Source organism: Pleurodeles waltl, chromosome 5 (assembly GCF_031143425.1).
Source record: "Pleurodeles waltl isolate 20211129_DDA chromosome 5, aPleWal1.hap1.20221129, whole genome shotgun sequence".
Lineage (NCBI taxonomy): Eukaryota > Metazoa > Chordata > Amphibia > Caudata > Salamandridae > Pleurodeles > Pleurodeles waltl.
The window spans coordinates 242,001,247-242,019,559 of NC_090444.1; the positions used below are offsets into that span (position 1 = coordinate 242,001,247).

Here is an 18,313-nt window from a genome sequence, read left to right on the forward strand (position 1 = left end):
CTATGTCCAATGAGAGCAATTCATGTGATAACGAATTGCAGATCAAAATACTTGCTAATAACACCCACCTCGACGACTGTGCTCTGAACTCATTAATGGAAGGGCTCTTTGTCAGCGCCCCCCACACACGTTCTGTTTTTGTTGTCTTTATACTTGACTATAGAGTGCAGCATATTTGCTTGAAGTAAGGTCCTCTCTTTTCAAAATAAAATGATATGTTTTCAAGGGCACCGGTTCCTGAAACTGAGAATGAGGCGAGACTGCCTGCAGATATTTCGGGGTGGCAAAAGTTCTGAGAGCGCATTCGGTATTTCCAGGCTCAAAGGCTTATGAGAAAAAGTATTGTCAACAGATTAATTTAGCTTTCTTTCATAGTTTTGCCAACAATACTGCTTTTAATGAACGTCTAACTCTACTGGCCATTTTAACAATCCCTTTCTTCGATTCATGTTAAATTAGGTGCGGAAGTGGTATAATTGAAAATTGAAAAGTGTAAAGTCACATTTGGAATTCGCAAAATATGACCTTAATTTGATTCAATCACACACACAATGACGCAATATGGTTTTAATATAAGAAAATCTGTTCCAAGACTGGTGTGCAGGCATGTTGGAACCTTTTGTGGAGCGAAATGGAGGGCACCAATTTTATGCGGGACCATTTTTTGTCTGACTAAAGGAGCAGCTAGGAATTTAGGGAACATGTGCTCGGGTGAAAGAGAAAGCGGAGTATTTGCGGCTACCTCAAGCAGAGCGCACTCTGCTTTACTAAAACGATATTGAGCCCCCGTTCCCCTCCTTGGAGATGGATCTGATGGGGGAGTGTGCATTCCAGAGTTTTATCAATGCGGAAGATACGTAAACACCCATAAACTAGTAGTTTGGGAGTGTGTTTTTTAATAAACCTTTTCATAGCTCATTTCAACCCTCGTTATGATCCCAGATTTACTCCTGTCAAGAGCAGGAGGAAATCCCTATTCAGGATAGAATCAGAAGCAAAAATCCACAAAGTTACTGGATCTCCGTGGGGGTAGGCATTTCTCCAAAGGAAAACTTGTTTTCCATTTGGAGAGAAAGAAACAAAGAAAGTACAAATGCACTTTCCTAATCATCTGCACTTGCATAAATGTGCACTATATGTATATACTCGCGTAAACTCTTGCTGCTATGAATACTGCTGGAAAGCTGTGATAGCTGCACGTTCCCATCAGTTATTTCTGGAATTTTTAGGGAAACACACATACATTTACTCCAAAACTAGGATTAAATCTATGGGAATAAATTGCGATTTGTGTGTGTGATTCTTACCCATCGTTTATCACTGTTGAGCCTCGAGCATGTGCATTTATCCTCATTACAAACAATTGAGTTTATTTGGGAGAGGAGGTTAGATTTGTCGACTGATAGACGATACATCTACTGTTGCTTGGGACATGTGGGTAGACATGTTTTTGGGCCTGGCAGTGCCATTATACTAATTACACTTCATGAATATTAAAAAAAAAAAAAAAAAAAGGAACCTGTGGGCAGAGAAAACTGTGTTAGGACAATGCATTTTATGAAACTTTGGGGGTTGCTCAAGCTCCATTAGCAGATAATTGGTCTCTGCCAGTTTTGACAGTTAAATATACCTTAATTCCCTGCTGGCACCTGAAAAAAGGGTTTTTAAAAAAAATGTTTTTCCAGCTCACCTTTGTTCCATTTGCTAGAACAGTATTTGCCATTGGACACATGCGGGCTTGGCAGCGTTGTGCCTCAAGCTAGATCTCAAGTGTAAAGACAATGACTTTTCTTGGCAGCCATTTTCAAGCCCGCCTGTTTTTACACTCGAATGCCAGGGAGCGCGTTAAGTTAAGCAGCATATCTGTCAATCTTCAAGGATAAATGTTTTCATTGCATAAACATATTCGTTTGCACAGGCACTCAATAAATAAAAGGATTTAGAAGAACTGTAGTTTTCTAGCCAGGCAGGTTCAGAATTGCACAGGCTCATCATTGTAGTATTATTTTGTATATTGCAGTGGTTTAAATTAGATTTTAAAACATTAAAATAAATTAATTTGTAAATGAAATGGAAAAATAAAATGTGGCTTTAGATAGCGTATTTGAGAACAACTGGGTAATCATCTCTCTGTTCGCTTTGTTCTTTAATTATTCAAAGGGGTGACTTTGGAAGTTGGATGTATTTGGTTATAGTAACACCGGGAGATATTTTTTATTTAGTAGAAGCTTTCTTTTTTGTGCATTGGACATATTGTGTTTAAATCTTCTATTTAATGCTTCATGTCTATGGCACGTGCTGGCTGTCACTGGCATCAGTATAAAAAACCTAGTAATTAACATCCGTATCCTGGTCCTTGAACAACTGTGGAAACATGTTGTTTTCGCCTCACTCTTCGGGACTGGCAAAAAAATAGGAAAGTGGTTACATTTGTAGACACACAGTGCTTCTTTGACACTTACCCATAGCTATCTGCCCCTATATCATCTACCCATTTCTGGTCTTAGCTTCGCTTTTTGTCCAGTTTCATTTTGCTATCTAGGAATGCACCCCGTATATGGCTCCATATTTACTAACTGAATTGGTTGCCACTTTCTTCAGGATTACTGACAGCACCCAGGATTTTGTAATTCTGCTCCTTTTTTCATTTCTAGACTGGCTGTCTCTGCGTCCATTAAGTGAGTAAGCCTTCGAGTAGTCCAGCCTTCAGAGGTTGGATTCCTCTGTTCGGTATGTTGTTCCTGGTGTAGGAAAGGGTGACTAGTTTTCGATAGTTCTATTTGTTGTTGCTGTACACCAACAGGTTTCTAGTTCTGTTGAGGAAAGATTCAGCTCCACTATTTTAGCTGTAACTAATATGTGACTTCCAGTTTGGGTTTTATAGTTCTGGAAGGGGGCAGGGTCTGATTGTTCCAGCTAGTTGTATTTGATCGTGTTTGAAGGAATACATTTTCTGTCTGCTCCAGCGCAGACTCTTTCATGGAATCATACACCCAAACACTAATCAGGCCTCTTAAGACAAACCTACATGCTGCAGCATGTTCGGTTTTGCATCACCACACTACAATCCTAAAACAGGCCCATTGGGTTAGCATTAGAAGTATGCATTAAAAATAGCCCGAATAACACAGAGGACCTGTTCTCCACCTTGCGTCAGTGACAAACTATCTCCAGCTAAGCAAGAATGAGAAGAGGCATATTCTGTTTTCTTCTAGACATCCCTAAACCAAAGTAGAGCAACACTGCAATCCTGGATTTCTCTTGTCTAGCCTTGAAGCTTTGAAACCATTAAAATTAAGACTTTGTGCTTCTTTTGCCTGAGATGCCGGCATAGCCCCGATTTTCTAATTCATAGTTACTGCTGGCCTGCAAGAAGATTTCCTTAAAGCTACTGTATACTGCATCTTAGACCTCTTCCGTCTGCAAACAGATACAGGCGTTTTCTGATACATCTTACTTTGTCCGTGGGGACTCCAGGTCATCATTCACAGTAGCAGGGCTCAGATGGAACGCCTCTATCTTACTGTCAGTGCAGCAGATCCAGGGGAAACCCTCACTTGGACAGTTTTCTTCTCTCATTCTATTAGTAACTGAGAAAAAAAACCCAAGTATTTGCAATGTAATGGGTCTTGCATTTGCTTGAGTTAAAGCTTTTAGCGTTGTAAATTTCTAACTGGAACTTTCTTGCCACACAAACTGAAAATAAAAAGTAAAACAGTTGACATAAGCGAGCCAATTCAGAGTGCTGCTGTGAGCGCGAAGAGAAGGACAAACAGAAAAAAAGTCGTTAGCAGTCAAAGTTATCGGCAATAGTGCAATTATCTATGTAACAGGGCCGAGGGCTAAGGCAGTAACAAAACCGCCCTAAGGAGGGACAAACGTAAAGCAGTTACCAACGAAACAAAGGATTTTTGAAAGGCAAGCCCATGAATGAGTGATCGTTATGGGCATGCGTTGGGCGTGGTTAAAAGCCCCGATACATACTGACACGTCGTAAAAGCAGCACATGAACGCTGCTACGCTCAACCTAAAAAAGTCCTGCAGACTTGTGGTCCGCTAAAGCATGCTAATGGTCACACTCAAAAGGGCACATTTTGTTTTCAGATGAAGATTCAGTTCATAGTCCATCTCCTCCTACCTACACCTGTCAAACTGGCACGAAAAAAAAAATTCTGGATGTAGACTACAAAGGGGTAGGCTTCAGAAATTATCTTAGCCTCCTTTGTGGAGTTTTCACTTTCCACAGATGAAAAAAATACAGTGGCTGCTAGTAAGCATATGAAACCCACTCTGCTCCTAAATCTTTGTCCTCCTATTTGAGGATGAAAACCATGTCCTCATACTTGAGGATGAAAAAAGCTAGACCGTAGCAGTCTCATTATTGACCTATACTTAATTAGATTCTACTTGAGCTATCTTGTTGATGAGCTCACCATCAGTCCCCAAGCCATTGTCCACGGGACCTGTGCACTTGAATATATAATCAACAGAGCGAATAATTCACTTTTCATCACTATACTTTCCTTGTTAAAATCGCTCACTGTATGGCAAATTTCACCTATAACTTTGCTGTCTCAAGCCGTGCATATAGTCTGTTATTTTCAGTTTGAGTGCTTATTCAGGCCCCTGCTAATAACATTTCCACCACAACTTCCAGCTACAATTCTAGAAAGTCTGTTAAGAGGACGTGGAGTTATGACGATGATGATGATCAACCCATTAGTGACTTGGAGAACAAGAGGGTTTTGAATGTGAAAGGTCTCTAGTATCCAAACAATACACCTTCAAGAACATAGAGACATTGTTGAAAGATTAGAAATAATTTTACAAATCCTGAGCTCCTTAACGTCAACCTTTCTGTTGATGGTACCCTGAGCCTCACCATAGACATCATGTACTCAAAAGTGACTACTGACTTTCTTGGCTCATTTTAGATCTACGTCATATTTTTCAGAGTTTTTCTGTGCGTGATCAGAAGAAAACGTTCCGCAAAAGATATTGTGAGGAATGTAAGAATTCATGGAAAAGCACAATGATAGAAACCCAATACTCCGAAACCAAATAATGAAATGTATTGCTTTGTTTCTTTGAAAAACAAACAGAAATACATTTGGTGGAACATAATATAAACGCCCTAGGTCAGATAAAATTATATTTACAAAAAAAGTAGTAAAAATAAGGGACTCATTTTAATGGATCACTGTTAGGAAAACGTACTTTTAAGATTAAAGTAAGAAAGAACTAGGTAATTTACCCAGGCTTCTCCAGCTGTCAGTGAGTAGCTCCCTTCTTCGTGTACATCTTACTAAAATGGAAGCTTTTGCTTGTTTGAATTAGAATATGTTCACAACATTTGTGTATTATCAGAACTCATAAGCTGATGTTTGTAGAAAATGGTTGCATTTTACAAATATACTTAAAAGTGATATTTGAATGATGAGCCATGCTGCACTAGGGAGACGGACATATTACTCATATTATTACTCATATTATTACCTTGATGCCACCATTACAGATATGGCTATTGTGTCACCCATGTTGATAAACGAGGAGAAACCAATTAACTCAGTGTATCTTCAGTGTCTATCGTGTTATTTTAAGTTGTAAATATCATAAATCTTGAAAATGTGTTGTCTGTGGTGGCTGTTCAATAACAATTGGGTATAGAATGTTTCCCGTCACTCCTTCCTACATTGTGTTACTGGGTGTCATTGTTTACAAATTGTCCCTGAGGTCGAGGGTGTGGGGGGGACCCACACTTCTATTTTACCAGTTTTTTTTTGCTCCCATCTTCTTCCAACTCCTACTACCCCTTCAGTCCTTCATTAAATTTAAAAAAATCTTTTCACTCTCCCCATGCTGCTTTTCTATTTTTGTGGCTTTGTGGCGCTCTCTTCCGTACTGTCATTCCTTGGTTTAACCCTTGCTCTACTGTGCCTGCCTTCACCTTTGAATCATTACCACAGGGGTCTCCTACCTTTCCTTTAATAATAGCTGTGTATGTTCAGTAAAAATCATCCCAGGCCAGTAACACACTTAATCGGTGTTGTAATAGTGACCACGTCAGACAAGATAACATTCGTGGTCACTGTGTGCACGGTTACCCGTAGCGAGGACCTCGGTCCATCAGCAGTAATGTAAAAAAAATAATAATAATAATAATAATACTTTATCAATTTGGAATTCTTCAACATGAGTGACACAAAAGCCATAGCTGTAAAAACCGTGGCATCAAGCCAAGGCAATGACTTCATCTTAAATTCCGCCAAATAAAGAACGAAAAAATACACAAAAGGCCAAGATAACTTTGCAGGATAGTGATATGTGGGCACGGGCATCTGCCTCCATGTTTTGTAGGTAAAAGGGGATTATTAGATCACATATATTATAAGCGCCCCCACACAGGCTTGCCAACACGCGATGTACGGAAGTTTCATTCTTTTATGGCAAGAGCATCGGCCAAATTAGAGTTGCCTTTTATATCTACAGGAAATAGACAATTAATGTTTTATTTTAGAGACACTCAGTAGTTAACTTAAAGCAGTCTCTACGTGGTGGTTTTGACACAAAGATCTCTTTCAGATGAATAACCCGATTAGAGCCACCTCAGCCATAGTCTAAGTGGAACTAAGAACACCAGAAAACTTCAGACATTTGGCTATACCCAACAATTGTAGTCTCAATCAGATCTGCTTAATGGCTTAGTGCTGGTCGAGGAATTTAAGTATACCATGCACCATTCTTCTGGTAAAAAAATAAAAAATAAGCGGTAAGACATTTGCACACAGACTAATGGATAACATGGTTTCCTACACATTAGTCAAAGTCACTAGTGCTGCAACAGTTAATTAAAAATAAGATCACAAACTAATTCATGGAATTTAAATATTTAGCAATAGAAAACCATCATGCAGGGGCTAAAGCCAAACTTAAGAGCAGGCATGCTCAGTGCTTAATTTGTGCTTGTTCTGTCCGGTGCGGAGAACCGGCACTTATTTCTGAGGGCCGGCGCTTCGCTTAGTTTTCTGTCTCAAGCATTTACTGCGAGCAAAAGACATTTGGGAAAAACGGAGGAAAAGAAAAACAAAATAGCGTCAGAAGGGGAAAAGCAGGAAGCTGACAGAGTGAGCTGAAGGGGCAGGGAATGGCTATACGCGGACTGAAGAGGCCCGAGGTGGCTTCAAGATTACGCTGCCTCAGTATTATGTGCTTGCACTTTTAATTGCAGCTGCTGCGTGTTTAAGAGGAGAGCTTTGAGCACCGGCACCTTTTGTTTTTTTCTTCTCAAATTAAGCACTGGCCATGCTCCGGCATAATTGACACTTTTAAAGATATAGTGACAACAGACTTAAATTAACTGGCAAACAGCACTATGAATGGCTGTGCGTCATTGCTTTCTACCCAAAGCTACGGATACGAATATTTGATTTTACTTTTGACAGGCATTCATTTTTTTCCCGAAAGAAGAAGGTCATGCCCTTAACCCCTTTGCTGCCAGGCCTTGTCCCCACCTGTGCTGAGCCTTTTTTTTTTGTTTGGCTATTTGGGGCAGTTCGTGCTTAAGCCTTCATAACCTTTTGTCCACATAAGCTACCCACCCCAAATTTGTGTCCTTTTTTCCAACATTCTAGGGATCCTAGAGGTACCCAGAGTTTGTTGGTTCCCCTGGAGGAGACCAAGACATTCGCCAAAATACAGAAATGTATTATTATTATTTTTAAAAGGGGAAAAAAGGGCTGCAGAAGAAGGCTTGTGGTTTTGAAGCTACAATCTGGGCAGTACATACGAGTCTTCCTCCAGTTACCTCTTCAAGCACAGACCCTACATTTCTTAGTGGGAAAGTCTTTTTTGAGTGTGGTAGGAATGTGCTTAGCAAAGTGACAATCTTTCAATCTAGCCACATCCTTCACCACTGCTTCTCTAGGAACTCTTGCCTGTTCCACCACAATAAGGCTATCACGGACTCCTGAAATTTCACAAATGTCATCTTTGACTTTGGAGAACTATCCTTGAACACAATAAAAGTATTAAAAGTTGCCAAGTGGAACAGGTGAATCGCTAACTTCTTATACAAAACATAAGACTTACGAACAGCAGTATAAGGTTCCAACATCTGATCAGCTCCGTCTACACCACCCATGTGCTTAATATAATCTAAAATGCACACAGGTTTGCACACTTCAGCAACCTGACCCCAAACAGTCACAGGGGAAGTACTCTCATCATGGATGGTAGTTAGCATGTAGACATCCCTCCGGGCTAGCATCTCATCATTCCGTAAGACACTACATTGTTCCCTCTCAAGTTGTTTACAGATAAGCTCCCTTGGACAGCCATTTTGGTTAGAACGGATTGTGCCACAAGCAACAGTGTCCACTCTAAACAATTCCTTGAACAACTGCACTCCACTGTAGAAATTATCTACGCACAAATGGTGACCTTTGTTAAATAGTCATCTACCAAGTTCCCACTCAGTTTTCTCACTAACTACAAAAGTGGGCAGACAACCAGGGGGGTCAATACTGGAATCCCTACCAGTGTAGACTCAGAAATTATACACATATCCTGTACTACTTTCAGACCGCATATACATTTTAATGCAATACCATGCCCTCTTGCTAGGAATGTGCTGCCTAAAAACCAAACGACCCTTGAACAGGACCAAAGACTCGTCTACAGCTATTTCTTTGCCTGGAACATGGACCTCTGAAAACTGATCTACAAAATGATCAAGGAGAGGCCTAATCTTAAAAAGACAGTCAGAATCAGGGTGATCTTGTGGCAAGGCTAAAGCAGTGTCAACAAAATGCAGCATCCGAAGAAGCAAATACAGATTACGACTCATGGTTGCAGGAAATATAGCCGTTGCCATGAAGTGATTAGTAGACTAATAAGAAGCCAGTGACTGCTTCCTTATCAACCCCATCAAAAAAGCCAAACACAAGAACTTTTTCATCTCTTCCAAATTTGTAGGAATCTACTGGGTAGCTCTAGAGTGTGGCCTAAGTCTGGCAGCGTTGTCCCTCAAATAATGCTCCTATACAAATTAGTCTGTTCAACAATCTCTTCCAAAAATACATCGTCCACAAACAACTGAAAGAAATTGACAGTCAAAAAGTTTTCTGTACTGACTCTACACCCCGGAAGACCAGTAAAGGCAGGCAAATCTGGCAGCTCCATGTTTGGGGCAACCCATAGTTCAGGTCTTCTAGTGGGAAACCTTTCAGCTCCAGGCTGCTGCACTATTGGCACATGAGTGTCCTCCTTTAAAACAGGCCCTTCATCTGCACTGGCTTCATCAGAAGATTCCTCTCGGACAGAAAATTCACTGCCAGAATCTCTCATTTCCTCCTCTGCCTCAGATGCAGTCAGTCTCATGATCAGATGATGACTCAAAAAGCGTACCAACAACCTGCTGAGCGGTCATCCTGCGGCTAGCAATGATTCTTCCTACGAAAAGTAACTGGACAAATGCACCACCAACAACCAGCACTGTGTAAGATAAGTAATAAACAAAGTGTGGCTGTATCACAAAAAAGGTATGCACTCAAAATCTATACCACTCAATAGCCTGAAAAAGCTATACTCACCAGCAACTACCCTGCACAGACACAGCAATCACCAATGATATCCCACTAAAAACAAAAAGAAAAGCAAATTAGACATAAGACAACACAAATATCATTGTGCACAAATCTAAGGACAATTTCACACACAATCCTGCAATTAGCATACGACCTACAAACATGTCATTCATGCATGGCAACAATACTCCTTTGGAGTAAATTTTTACTTACCTAAAACGTGCAACTACGCAAACCGCAGGTCAACCACTGCCAAAAACGCAAGGAGCCACAGCAAAGAAAGCAAAAGCTTTGAACTAGAACAAAAAGGAGAAATAAATCTTTATAATCACAAATGCAAATAATTTGACAGTTGACAACCACCCTGCCACCAAGCATTTAGAAATTTTCCCTGGTGCCTAAGTGGATTTTGCCCCCCTTGGGGACAGATGGGCCTACAAAAAAATAGGCAGATCTGCCCACAAAGGGGGGGAGGGGGCAGAAAGGGCTAACAGTTCTCTGCCCCCTTTGGGGGGCAACCCTTGCCCAAGTGGTGCCCCCCCCCCCCCCCCCCCACACACACACACACAAAAACAAAACTAAAACAATCCCTGGTGTCTTCGTGGCTTCTGCCTCCTTAGGGACACATAGCCCTAAAAAAAAATAGGCCAATCTGCCCCCAAGGGGGACAGAAATAGCCATTAGTAAGGTGCCCCCATGGTGAGCGACCCTTGCCCATGGGGCCGCCCCCTCAAACAAAAAATACACACACTATCCCTGGTGCCTAAGTAGGCGGCCTTCCCCACACACAAAAACTAAAACAATCCCTGGTGCCTAAGTGGCTTCTGCCCCCCTTGGGAGCAGATGGGCAGAACAAAATAGGTTGATCTGCTCCCAAGTGGGCAGAAATGGCCAAATGTTCTATGTCCTCCTTGGGGGGGGGGGGGGGATGTGACCCTTGTCCAAGGGGCCACCCCCCAACAGAAAAAACAAAGAAAAAAATCCCTGGCGTTCCAGTGGTTTCAGCCTACAAATACTAGGCTGTTCTGCCCACAAATGGGGGGGAGAGGGAGAGAGGGGGGGGGGGGGGGTGTAAAAATGGCTAATAGTTCTGTAATGGCCAAAAAATGGCAGAAATGGCCATAAATAATATGCCCCCCTAAGGGGAGCGACCCTTAACTAAGGAGCCGCTCCCCGTACCATAATAACACCAAATCCCTGGTGTCTAGTGGGCATTCCTGCTGCCCGATCGCTATGTGATCGGGCAGCAGGAATGCTAAGAGAGACATCGAGGAAAAGGAAACCCCTTTTCTTTCCCCTGTTGCCTCTTTGTAAGGAATCCCCCCCCGCGGTGGAGGAACATCTGTTTCTTCTTAGATGTGCTGGAAGCAAATGGCCTCTAGCACCACCAGCACCCTCTGATGATGTCAGCAGGCGATCGCGCGCTTATGTCTTTAGATGGGGGAGAGGGGTGGAGTGGGCAGGGGGGGGGCTTGGGAGGCCCATGGCGGAGCGATATGGTAATGGTTACGTCCTACGCACAGAAGCAGTTAAGTGAAGACATACTGAAATAGTGAGATCTTTAGCATCATTAAAAGGGGAACTTTCCCCTACCATGCTTCCGGTTACAGTCAGTCATGCACAGAACGGGGACCATCTGAACATAGGGAGATTAGTAATTCCAGCTAACTCCTAGCCACAAATCCACACCGACCAGCACTTCCAACCAAGGACACAAGTCCTATCCTGTGGAAGATGGCTGGCCACTTCCCAGTCCATAACATCTGACCAGGATAGGAGGACAGAAGTCCTTCAAACTTTTTTCCCCACCTTAGGTATACAAGTCAGAACTTCAGATCATTTGGTTGCTTACCAGGATTTTACTTCTATATTAGAAATTATGGATATCATTTTTACCTTTTGAGACAACATCCAAAGTCCAGACAACCCCAGGCGAGCGAATGAGAAGGTTGGATATACATCAGAAGATGCTATTGGTAGCACAGGAGCGGTTCATTCTGTTCAGAGTACTTCCTGATGAAGAAATTCAGGCAGATTGTATTCCATCCCGGACCTAATAAACAATTTACTTTCTGAAGCCAGGTGAATATCTCTTCTGTCGATCTTCAGGATGCCTGCATCCATGATAATAGGCATCAAATTATTGCTGTTTCCTATTTCTTGTATCATGCTGCGAACACAGTTTAAGCCATTGCTAAATTTTCTCTACCTGATTAATTACAGATTTTGCAAACAGTTTAGCTCCGCTTGCGGCTTGCTTGAGTCATTGTTACTCATTTTACCCCCTCTGAGTTGCTGAAGCCATAGAACTAACAGGTTGCAAATTAGGTGACATCCAGGCTCTGGATGCTCCTTCCTAATGCCATCACATATTCAAGAGCAGTACACAGGTAATGGACATCTATCTGGACTTGTGAATATCAAAAAAACACTGAAACGAATGTCCACAAGCAGGCAAATGAGGGTCCTGTGCGTTTTTATTCAATAAAAAGCACTGCTGAACATCACGCAGTTTTGTATTCTTCCTTTATACCACTGTGTAATCCCCAAATGAAAACCGATGTAGGGCTGCTCCCAGGTGACAGGAAGCAGAAAGGGAATTGCTTTGATTATAATAAATAAAAAAAAATGCATCTAAAGAAAATGTGACAGGAGTGACTGCAATGCAACCAGCTACGCATAGGCCTGCTTAACTAAAAACAATAAAGGTTTGCATTCCTTTCTGTAAGAATTACTAGCCAAACACATTAGGGACCATGCATATAACCGAAACTGGCCTAGTGCCATTGTCCACAATTGCACTTACTTATCACATCTCTGTAAACTATCCCACCTAGAGATCAGAACAATTTGAGTGTCCCCCCAGGATTTTTTCCCTCACATCCTCAAATTTGTAAATAAAAATGTGTGTATATTTTGTTTGGAAAGCAAAGAGAAGAAACACAGAACCTTTTGCATTTGCGCGCGATGTTACACCATCTCATTCTACATCACCCTTTGACTAGCTTGTACCAATAATCATACAGACTTCTTTAGCCTGACCGGTACATCCTGCTGATATTGTTGAGTTAAATAGTCAACAGCTTAACTTAAACTTCTAATGGTTTTCTTCCTTCTCATTGACCGGTTTCACTCTCGGATTAAAGCATCTGGGACTCAGGCATTTGTTGTGCCGTAGTTTTCCATGTTTACCTCTGCCCTTTCCCCAAATTTCCAGGCTGATCAAGCTAGTGCAGGGAGACCGCCCATTGTCCTTATACTAGCTTGGGTAAAACATTTTTGGTACTCAGACATAAGGATGTGGACATCTGCACCGGTCATGATGAAGCTGCCTCCTGACCAAGGACTACATCTAGGAACTGCACCTCATCCAGCTTCACAACAGCTCACTTTGAGCTTCTGAGGAGGTAGAACTCAGATCCTTTGACGTTTCATACAAGTGTGAATGCATTTTGGGAGCAATCTTGAGTTGCTTTATATCTAAAGCTCACATTCATAATTGGAAAAGATTCTGCCAGCAGAAGACGCTTAGGCCCTCATTACAACCCTGGTGGTCAAAGACCGCCAGGGTTGTTTTGGCGATTGTACTGCCTACAGGTTGGCGGTACAAATCGCCATATTTTGACCGTGGCGGTAGCGCCGCGGTCGCACCGCCGGGACCGGCGGTTTCCCAACATCGTTGTCCCGGCGGTTATAATCCACCAGGGCAGCGCTGCTTGTGTGGCCCCTGGTGGCCCCTGCACTGCCCATGCGCATGGCATGGGCAGTGCAGGTGGCCCCAGGCACAGCCCCATTGGTCCGGCGGGCGGAAACTGTTTCCACCCGCCGGCCCAGCGGGGATGTTGTAATGTGGCCGGCGGGTTTGCGGGTTGTAATGAGGGCCTTAATATTTTGCAATGAAATCTCATCAGGTTCTGCCTACGGTTCTGCTCATAACAAAGTAAGTGCTTAAGCACTCCTCCGTTTGGGTCTACCTAGCAGCAGTTTCTCGTTTAAGAAGACAACCAACGTTGACTTGCTGTTTCAGCACCACATGATCACAGGATTTGTGCCAGTTTTATTCAGGATGATTCAACTACTCTGTCTTCCTTCGCCATCAAAATATTTCAATACCTTGCTGGCGATCCTCAATATCCCACCATAGAAAGCCATATACAATATCAGTTTCAAATTAATGTAAAGAAAAAAAGTGTTATTAGCCAACAGCGAGATTCAGATTTATCAACTAATGAACTCTGCCTCAAAGTTATTTAACGTCACAATGATGCTGAGTATAAATCCTAACCTTATTCTCGAAGTGTCACCAAACTTCAGTGAACTAGCAGGCTGTGTTACTCACCTTCTTTGTGCATGTAATAGTACTTTGTATAGTTTGAGTCTAGCCAGGAAGCAGCAGAGTGCTGAACAATGGACTTCAGCCCTATAAGAGTATTTACGTGTTTACCATGAGGCAAGTTACAAGTAAGGTTTACTGTGTGGGGGTAAAGACCTTTAAGAGATGTCTTAAGCTTCTCTCCGAATTTCTTCAGTGTCAGAGCAGTTGGAATGTTGTTCCAGACCCTAGGTGCGCCAGAGTAGAAATCCTGCCTTTCTGTTTTGTTTGTTCTTGCACCTCCTTATCTCCAGACTGGCAATGCAATGGCTCCTGATGTGCCGAATTCAGCCTTTAGTAGTTAATGTCTTCTCCACATCTTTCATATACTATTGCTCAGAGCTTTCTATGTGATCGAGGTGGTAGGGAAGCCACAGTTGTTCCTTCAGTGTCTTGGTGATGTGGTTGTATTTTTGGAAACACTTCTGAGATGTGCTGCAGTGTGTGATGCCTTTCAAAGGTGCCAAGGTGGTATGTGGAATCTTGTTGCACAGAGTTTCTTTCTTCCAAGTAGGATAGAACGGTGCATTCTTTGATGATCTGAAATTGGCATCTGGGGAAAACAAAACACTTTCTTCAAAGAGGAGAGTTTCTACCTCATTGTCTTGGTTTTCCTAGTGATGTATGTGTTGAATGTTAGATCTGTGTCAAGAGTGAATTATAGTGATTTTGAGTTGTCTGTCATATGGGCTGGGAAGCCATCTAGGAGAGTCGGTCTTGAATTTGTGGTTCTTTTGAGCTGTTGTTGAACATGAGAAATTTAGTCTTTACCGGGTAGCACTTATTGACATCCTTTTCTGGTTCTGTTGCAGCCTGAGTCTACTATAAAGACCCTATCGGTTGGTGACAGCGTACTTCATTACCTTGCAGCCAGGAGTTAATTCACCCCCAGCTCCCACAAAACTGAGGGGCATGGTCACAAGGGGCCCTGTGAGTGCATGATATCCAGGGTTTGTGGTTTTAAAGTACCATTGAGGCCCAGCACCTATGGGACCATTTCCTTTTTTTGAAGGCCTCCTTTCTATTGATGAAATATGGACACTCATGCCACTCAAAGTATTGGCTTCTATTTGTACCGTCATATGATGATCTTTTTTGCATTGTAGGTAAAGTTACACAGGTTTCAGCATTTTCAATGGATAAATCTTCCAAGTAACATTGCCCAAGAGAGAAGGTTAAGCCAGAATACCTCAGGGACCCTGTTTAAAACACTGTACCACTGTGTGCCCTCAACCAGGAAGCAGGGTACTTCTGAAGGTAGAGGTGGCTAATTGGAAAGGCAGGAGGTGATCCTCCTCAGGACTGTTGTATGTGAAGCCCATGCATGATTCCAGCCTCTTGATGACTGTCTAGTGAACTCTAGTCTCACTGGAAAACAAATGTTGTCTAAAAATTACATTTCTCAAGACTTAGGCTTTCCTCAAATTAGACTAACCCTTTGCCATCTTTGGACACAGTTACCTAGGGAAGACTTTATCCAAGCAAGGCCAAGCTGGCATAACTCTTTGACAATAAAGCAGAAAACCCTCTCTACCAGAGTCCGTGCACACTCCACCTGCAAAATATTAATGGCTCCAGTAATCAAAGTATTTTCAAAATGGTGGTTGCCATTTCTATGCTTTAATCATGTTGCTCACTCTGTTGACGAGATACACTGGATGCCCTACCTAGTTTTCTTGCTTAAAAATATGTACTTCATAATACGATAGGTCTCATGACTAGTTTCTTCTTTACACCCTTACTCTGAGTGGGGGGTCATGGAAACGTATCTGCTTACAAAATATAATTTATTACTAGTACTTCAATGCTGTGGCATGTTTGCAGGGCCTCTCTCCTAGATCTTTTCCTTGCTGAGGTCCTTTATTTATAATGGCAAGGGCCCGCTGGGCTCTTTTGTCCCAGTTTTCCAAACCGAAAGAGGCAGACTTGTCCATTATTGCCCACTTGTTAGACCTGACAGCCTTAGGGTGGTCACCCCTAACTTTTTGCCTGACTCCATTTTTTTAGATACTATTTTGGCTAGTTTTTAGACCCTGCACACTTTACCACTGCTAACCAGTGCTAAAGTGCATATGCTCTCTCCCTTTGAACATGGTAACATTGGATCATACCCCATTAGACTATTTAATTTACTTACAAGTCCCTAGTAGAGTGCTCTATATGTGCCCAGGGCCTGTAGATTAAATGCTACTAGAGGGCCTGCAGCACTGGTTGTGCCACCCACTTAAGTAGCTCCTTGTCTCAGGCCTGTCATTGCAAGGCCTTTGTGGGCAGTAAAGTACTTGCCAAGCCTAAAGTGCCCCTTTTTCTACATATGTCACCCCTAACATATGCCCTAGTGTAAGGAAATGCCTCCTTGGCATGGTTACCCCCTGCCTTTTTGCCTTTTGTTGATGCCAGTTATGATTGAAAGTGTGCTGAGACCCTGCTAACAGGCCCCAGCACCAGTGTTCTTTCCCTAAACTGTACATTTGTTCCCACAGTTGGCACAGCCCTGGCACCCAGATAAGTCCCTTGTAAATGGTACCCCTGGTACCAGGGGCCCTGATGCCAGGGAAGGTCCCTAAGGGCTGCAGGGTGTCTTATGCCACCCTAGGGATCCCTCATCAGCACATGCACACTGCCTCACAGCTTGTGTGTGCTTGTGGGGAGAAAATGACTAACTCGACATGGCACTCCCCTCAGAGTGCCATGCTCACCTCACACTGCCTGTGGCATAGGTAAGTCACCCCTCTAGCAGGCCTTACAGCCCTAAGGCAGGGTGCACTATACCACAGGTGAGGGCATATGTGCATGACCAATATGCCCCTACAGTGTCTAAGCAAAACCTTAGACATTGTAAGTGCAGGGTAGCCATAAAGAGTATATGGTCTGGGAGTTTGTCAAACACAAACTCCACAGTTCCATAATAGCTATACTGAAATCTGGGAAGTTTGGTGTCAAACATCTCAGCACAATAAATGCACACTGATGCCAGTGTGGAATTTATTGTAAAATGCACCCAGAAGGCATCTTAGAGATGCCCCCTGAATACCAGTCCGACTCCTGGTGCTAGGCTGACCAGTTTCTGCCAGCCTGCCACAATCAGGCGAGTTTCTGGCCACATGGGGAGAGTGCCTTTGTCACTCTGTGGTCAGGAGCAAAGCCTGTACTGGGTGGAGGTGCTTCTTACCTCCCCCTGCAGGAACTGTAACACCTGGTGGTGAGCCTCAAAGGCTCATGCCTTTTGTTACAGCATCCCAGCTAGTGGAGATGCCCGCCCCTCCGGCCACTGCCCCACTTTTGGCGGCAAGGCTGGAGGAGATAATGAGAAAAACAAGGAGTCACCACCTACCAGTCAGGACAGACCCTAGGGTGCCCTGAGCTGAGTTGACTCCTGCCTTGAAAAATCCTCCATCTTGAGATTGGAGGATTCCCCCAATAGGATTAGGGATGTAGCCCCTCTCCCCTCAGGGAGGAGGCACAAAGACGGTATAGCCACACTCCAGGACAGTAGCCTTTGGCTACTGTCCTCCTGACCTAAACACACCCCTAAATCTAGTATTTAGGGGTGACCCAGAACCCAGGAAATCAGATTCCTGCAACCTACACAAAGAAAAAGGACTGCTGACCTGAAAGCTCGACAGAGACGACAACTGACTTGGCCCCATTCCTATCGGCCTGTCTCCAGACTTAAAGAACCTGCACAGCGACGCATCTGACAGGGACCAGTAACCTCTGAAGCCTCAGAGGACTGCCCTGAACCGAAGGACCAATAAACTTCTAAGAACAGCAGCACTGTTCACCAACAGCAACATCTTTGCAACTTTGAAACAACTTTTAAAGAACTCACTCTAACCGCCGGAAGCATGAGACTTCACCCTCTGCACCCGATGCCCCCGGCTCAAGCTCCAGAGAACCAACAGTGCAGAGAGGACTCCCATGCCACTGCGACCTTGTGAGTAACCTCAGACAACCCCCCATGCATCCCCACAGCGATGCATGCGGAGAGGATCCAGAGGCTCCCCCTGACCGCGACTGCCTGGAACAAAGAACCCGACGCCTGGACCAAGCACTGCACCCGCAGCCCCCAGGACCGAAAGGGACCAAACTCCAGTGAAGGAGTGACCATCAGGCGACCCTCTGCCTAGCCCAGTTGGTGGCTGGCCCGAGAAGCCCTCCTGTGTGCTTCCTGCATCACTAGAGTGACCCCCGGGTCCCTCCATTAATTTCTACAGAAAACCCGAATCATGCTAAGCACACTGCACCCGGCCGCCCCTGTGCCGCTGAGGGTGTGTTTTATGTGCCTGTTTGTGTTTCCCCGCCCCCACCCCCCCCTCCACTGTTGATTTTTGCAGTGTCCACTTTTAAAATAGCT

General features: G+C 43.5%; 1 protein-coding gene across 8 annotated transcripts in view; it reads left to right on the forward strand.

Annotated features, from left to right (window-relative positions):
* Positions 1-18,313, forward strand: part of EML4 (EMAP like 4) — a 636,979-nt gene that overhangs the window by 523,286 nt on the left and 95,380 nt on the right. The window lies entirely within an intron of this gene.